Here is a 6,318-nt window from a genome sequence, read left to right on the forward strand (position 1 = left end):
TCACATTGAACATATTCCTTTAATCTTACCAGCAGATGACATAACTGTATTGTACACCTACAACTTTTGCCACACTGTTTTGTCAGTGTGTTTGTCCTTATCATCTCTCTCCCATAAGCACCTTTAGGCTACGTGTTATCTCCATATCCTTCACACTGCAACAATTACACCCAGTACATTACCAGGCTTAAAGCAGCCTTGGGGTCCCTATCTCTCTCTCTTCTCAGCTCTGTCATTCCTGTGGCATGAGGCACTCTCTCTCATCTCCTCCTGCTCTGTTCTGTCCTGTGCCCACTGTGTCCCAGGCAACAAGTGAGGAGAATGAGGGTGAGTGCAGCACTCCTGGCTTGTTCAGTCCTCTCCCTTTAACACGACTTGTTCTCTGTCTTTCCTTAGCATCCACTTCCCCTCCATTCAGACTAAGTTAAAGCTCTTTCCATCTGCTACCAATGCAGAGGAATACCTACATGGCCAGAAAATTCCTCTAACTCCTTCAGTCTCTTCCCAATTGGGCCTTGGAATGAAAAGGGCCTGGCCAGTGATGGTGATGTGTGAGGAGGGTCCAGGAGAAGATTTAGCCTGGTCTGGCTGACCTGTTACAAGCTCACCTGACATGTACAGCCCAAATCAAGTGTGAGTGGAGGTAAGAGACAAGGTCCAGGCTTGACCAGTGCTTGAGGACTGGGAGCTTCAGTGGCCCAGCAGCAGATGGCCACCTTACAGAGGCCCAGATGCTCAACTGATGTTGCTACAGAAGGAACAGGTGGATTCTTCCAGATCACTCTGCTTGGCCGATGGGTCCAACCTCTATACTGCAAATTAGCTGTCTTCAAACCAATCAACACCCTTTCTGACGGCAGTTACTTCAATGCGTATCTACCTTCAGAATCTTGACCAATCTATGGAGAAAGGAAATAGATGTGTTTCAATTCTTCATCCACCCATAGATGACCCATGGAGTGAAGAACTGCCTTCTGAGCAGTAGAATTCTACTGAGAATGTGAGGACTATCCTCTTAAGTATTGTCACACTTAAAAAAATGTTTTCTTTAAAAAGCAGATTTACAGAGGGGGGAGACAGAAAGATCTTCCATCCACTGGTTCAGTCTCCAAATGGACACAATGACTGGAGCTGAGCTTAACCAAAGCCAGAAACCATAAGCCTCCTTCATGTCTCCCACATTAATACAGGGTCCCAAAGATTTATTCCATTATCTACTGCCTTCCTATGCTACAAAAAAAGGAGCTGGATAGACATTAGAGCAAAGAGGACACAAAGGTGCCCATTTCAGATGTTTACAGATGGAGGATTAGCCAGTTAAACCATTGTGAAGTTCTCAATGACACCTTTTTTCATGAGCCCAAGACCTCCAGCGACACTGTGGTTGCTTTAGCTATGTTCATGCAATGGAGAGATAGTATAAGAAAAAACAGAGAATATGCTGAGACTATTAGGAAGCAAGTTTCAGTGTCTAAGACTGAAACAGAAAAGGGTGTTATGAAGGTTTCCAAACCCTAGCAGAACACTGTCTCAAGACTACAGTACCTTCCAATGACAGATGCTCAGATTTACTTTAAAACTTCTATGATGACATCAATGATGAAATGAGGCAGAAGATGCCAACTGGTACTCTGGGAATGAGGAACACTGACATGTTCCTTCTATGCCCGTGTGAAACTCTGTCATCTAAGACCAAAGGCAGGGCAATCAGTTGGAACGTAACAGTGGTTCCACAAAAAATCTAAGTAAACACAATTCCTACCGGCTCCACACAGGACCAAATTAGCTCTATTATTATACCTCACAACCTCAGGAATAAAAGCATGTAGTTATTAAAGCTGGGTTGGATAAGACCAGCAATTGAAGGGCAGTGACCACAGTACTAAAGAACAGTGGCTAGGACCCTCAAATTTGAAACTTTCAAGAGAATCAAGTCGGCTTCCAAAACCATTTTATCTCAAAACTCAAAAAGTCAGTTACTTCCACAGTCTGCCAAAGCCATGTAAGAGCACAATGTAGTTACAAGGAGTATGGGCTCAGAAAACTTGTCCATATTTGAGTCCTTGTTCTGTGACTACATAAGTCATTCTGAGAGGTTCACATTCTCCATCTCTATTGCCTACTTGCAGTAGGGATTAAACACATCAGCAATAAACATAGCACCTACAAGTCATGACCTTTAACATTATTCTCGCCCTTCTGTAACTTTCCAAGTCCTCCCTTTTAAAGATTTGTTCTTTCATTTGAGAGGCAGAGTTACAGAGAGGGAAAGACACAATGAGATAAGAAGTAATCTTTCATTTACTTGTGCACCCTTATAATGACTGCCTTGGTCAGGGCTTGCCCAGGCCGAATCCAGGAGCCAGGGATGCATCTGGGACTCCCACTTGTGCCATTTTATTCACTAATTTCCTAGGCATACTAGCAGAGAACTGGGTCAGAAGTGGAGCAATAGCCAGCTAAGGCAGCAGCTTAGCCCGGTGCTGTCAGAGTGGACCTTAGAAATTCCTCCTTCTACCATGACCACCCCATCCTGTCTCTGCACATCTAATTTTATTCCCTGTAAGTCTTCGTTTTGAGTAACAGTAGGGGTTGGGCCTTCTTCCTCATCTACCAGGGCTGTTCCCCACATGCTTGAGCCATTCATCTTCTTCCTCATCTTAGGTTGAACTAAGGGACAAATTGTGGTAGCTCAAGACAGAGTGATATTGTGCTCCCCCCACTTTGGCATAGTTAATTTTCTCAGGTTTTAAAATAGATTTGTTGAAGTTATAGCTGTTAAGAACTATGACAGCATATTGGTGCTGTAACAAGCCTGTGAGTGCCTGTAAAATCTGCCTTCCTTATGAACGAACGGCCTTTCTGGGATGTCAGTCACAGCAACAGGAAGTCCCTGGAAACATCCCATGCAGTTTGCTCATTTTTTGAATTAGAATTTTCCTAATTGTGCCCTTTAAATCAGAAACCAAATGGAACTTCATTCCCTGGAAAAATCTCTTGTGTCTTCTGCTCCACACTCTACCTATTCTCCCTTTCTAGTCCTCAAATCCTCACCTCAAATCCTCTAACTCCATTCGCCCAACTAAATAATATTGCCTAAAAGAGTACATACTAGTGTGATGTGAATGAATAATGGTTTGAACTTTTAAACAAGCAGCTCTAATTGCAAGAATTATGAGACAGCAATAGCCATAACACAGAACTCCATGTTATCTAGTTAATCATTTGTTTAAAGAGTTTCTAAGTAAAATTTCAAAATACAGTTTGCATATAGCTAAGAATATGTGACAGTTAGATGCCAACTTGATATTTAATGCAAGAAAGTATAACTGTGGAATAATAGCAAGAATGAAGTTTTGGGGCTGGTGTAGTGGCATCCTCTGTCCTCCTTCCTGTGGTGCCAACACCCTCCATGATGCTGGCTTGTATTTTGGCTGCTCCACTTCCTATCCAGCTCTCTGTTGATGGCCTGGGAGAGCAGTGGAGGATGGACCGAGACCCTGCAGCACCTTGGGAGACTTGGAAAAAGCTCCTGGCTCCTGACCATTGTGGCCATTTGAGCAGTCAACCTTCTCCCTCCCTCTGTACATTTTTTGCTGTAAAATATGCCTTTCAGATAAAAATATATATTTTTAAATGAAGTTTTCAATCTCCTCCCTTCTTACTCAAACCGTTAGTCTTTGTGATTCTCTGTGGTGCGGATAATCACTCACAGTATTCTTCATCTCACATTCCCTCCCCAGCCCCACCCCCACCCCCAGGTGAGACACCTGGGTCACAAAATGAAAGTTACTTCTTCAACTTCTAAACTTTTGGTTTGCCTTTCTCCTATTGCCACGGGGAAATTGCAAAACTCTTTCCATCACAGTCTAAGGTTTAATGAGATGAAACAATGCATTTATTCCACTAACCTGGCTTCCAGAAGACACTCAGGAATGCTAGTTCTCTCTATAATTGTCCTGTTTATGATTCCACACTTGGTGAAATAAAGGATGACATAAAGGTATTTTAAAAGAACTACAAACAAGAATAAAAAAAATCATTTTCACATACGGATGCTAATCTGTGCCCTTACAACCCCTCCAGAATTGTTAGTGCATTCATTCACCATGAGTTTATAAGTTGACTCATTAGTTGATTCTTACAGGTAAAGATACAGAGTTGCTTTACAGGAATAGAGCAGGTTATGTGGGAGCCACGATGTGGTCCTCAGTCAGAAGTAGCAGCTGTTGCTCCTACAGTTATTTGTTTTGTAAAGGAAAAGAGTCAGAAAGGATCCTTGGGATTTGCAGGTGGGGCTAGGGCGGGGGTGGGGGATTGTAAATAAAAACAAACACCTTCTAATTGTCTCCCCCGCCCCTTTCCACTGGAAACTTCCTAGGCTTGGGGAGCAGCAGCAGGTCTGTTAGCTGAGCGCCCTGGGCGTGGACTTCATTTCCCAGAGTTCCCGCGTGCCCTCCAGCGCTCCGTGCCCTACGTGTGCCTGTGCGCGCTCCGAGGCGGCGTGTGGACGGGTCACCGCCCACCAGAGCCGGGGCAGAGACGGCGCCCCGCCCTCCCCGGCAAGCGCGGGCCTCGCAGGGATCTGGCCGCCCCTCCGCAGCTTCCGCTTCCGCCGACGAGCCCGCGCCTGGAGCTGCCCTGCCGCTTGCGCTGCACCTTGCTTCGCTGGTGCGTGGAGGAGAGCGGCCGCGGGGCCCGGGGACTGAACGGCAAGTACAGAGCAGGCAGGGGCGCGGGTGCAGGGCCATGGGCGTGTGCGGAGAGGAGGGGGTGCTGGGACGGCTGTCGGATGGGACCCTACTGTACTTTCTGGGCGCGTTTCCTGGGGATCCGGGCTGATGCCCCCAGGCGGGGGCAGGGACCCGGGGAGGGGTCGGGGCGGGAACAGGGACAGGGACCTGGGGAGGGGTCGGGGCCTGAGCGGGGCAGGGACCTGGGGAGGGGTCGGGGCGGGAGCGGGGGCAGGGACCCGGGGAGGGGTCGGGGCTGGAACAGGGATAGGGACTTGGGGAGGGGTCGGGGCGGGAACAGGGACAGGGACCCGGGGAGGGGTCGGGGCGGGAACAGGGACAGGGACCCGGGGAGGGGTCGGGGCGGGAACAGGGATAGGGAACCGGGGAGGGGTCGAGGCGGGGACAGGGACCCCGGCCTTCTGGTCCCTGACCGACGCCCCCAAGCCTCCATGTGCCCGCCGGGCCCATGCGCCTCGCTCCAGCGCCCCTGTATGTGTTCTACTTAGGGGTTCACGCTGGGAGGGAACCCACGTAGGAACAGGACTAGCAGGGCAAGCTAAAGGCCAGCCCTGGAAAACCGCTGGACTCCTGCTCTTGTTTAGTAAGTCCAGGCCCACCTGGTGTTTGCAGTAAGGCCCGCCTTCCCCAGGGTATGCGCTGGACTTCCAGCTGGGTCGTGGGCTCAGTGGGAGGCTCAGGTGGCCTGCTGGGGTGGAGAGGTGATGCCAGGAGAGGGTGCCCCGCAGCCCCACGCAGTATGCTGCTGGCCAGAGGCGAAGCTGTGGTCACGCTGGGCAGCTGGGACCTTAGGAGCTTGGCTGGCTGCTTCTGGCCTCGGGTTGTCTTCTCCACGACCTTAAAGCACCTGCGACTTGTGGGGAAATAGCTGGCGATTTGTTTGGCCTTTTTCGAGTTTTGTCTTCAATCTCTTTTATCAGGAATCCCAACTCTTATGATTTGCTGTTGTTTCTTTGCAAAGTGAAAATGTCAGCTGAAGTTAATGTAGGTCTACCGCTTGGAGGGTGGTTGGAGCTGCGTTCATCTAGATTTGCCTGCAGTGCTAAACCACAGGAATAGACAAAAGTAACTTCGCTTTTTCTGGTTCTTTACAGTCACCTCAGTGGTGCACGGATGTTGTGACAATACATGTTGTTTTAATCAAGAGGGCCAACTGAGTTTCCCTGGTTACAAACTGACATTTTGGGTATTGGGAGCATATCAGCTCTGGATTTCTACAATAACCGGTTTGCTGGAGTCTGTAGAAGTGTGAGGAGGGCAGAAGAAAGAAAAGGCAAGAGGAGAAAGTGCCCTTCTCCCAGGGAGCAGCTCACACAATGGGGTGATTGAGATGTGGCCTTGGAAACTGCTGTGAACTGGTTTTCAGCTTGATAAGGCCTTCAGATGAATCTCGAGGCTCCAGGGCCTCATGTGGCCATGCAACTGTTTGAGGCTGTCAGTGGATTACCAAGTTTTGAAGCTTACTGGTGAAATGAGGTCCCTTAGAAGTAAAAGCAGACAGTGACTCCTGGTAGGGAGAGTGTTAGGGTAGCAGCCTTCAGTCTCCGCCCCATGCCCCAGGGAG

The 6,318-nt window shown here is 48.6% G+C and overlaps 1 pseudogene; it reads left to right on the plus strand.

Moving 5' to 3' along the window:
- Positions 1 to 708: 708 nt before the first annotated feature.
- LOC131481470 (ubiquitin-conjugating enzyme E2 R2-like) lies at positions 709 to 1,651 on the plus strand (annotated as a pseudogene).
- The last annotated feature ends 4,667 nt before the right edge of the window (positions 1,652 to 6,318 follow it).

This window comes from Ochotona princeps, chromosome 11, assembly GCF_030435755.1.
Source record: "Ochotona princeps isolate mOchPri1 chromosome 11, mOchPri1.hap1, whole genome shotgun sequence".
Classification (NCBI taxonomy): domain Eukaryota; kingdom Metazoa; phylum Chordata; class Mammalia; order Lagomorpha; family Ochotonidae; genus Ochotona; species Ochotona princeps.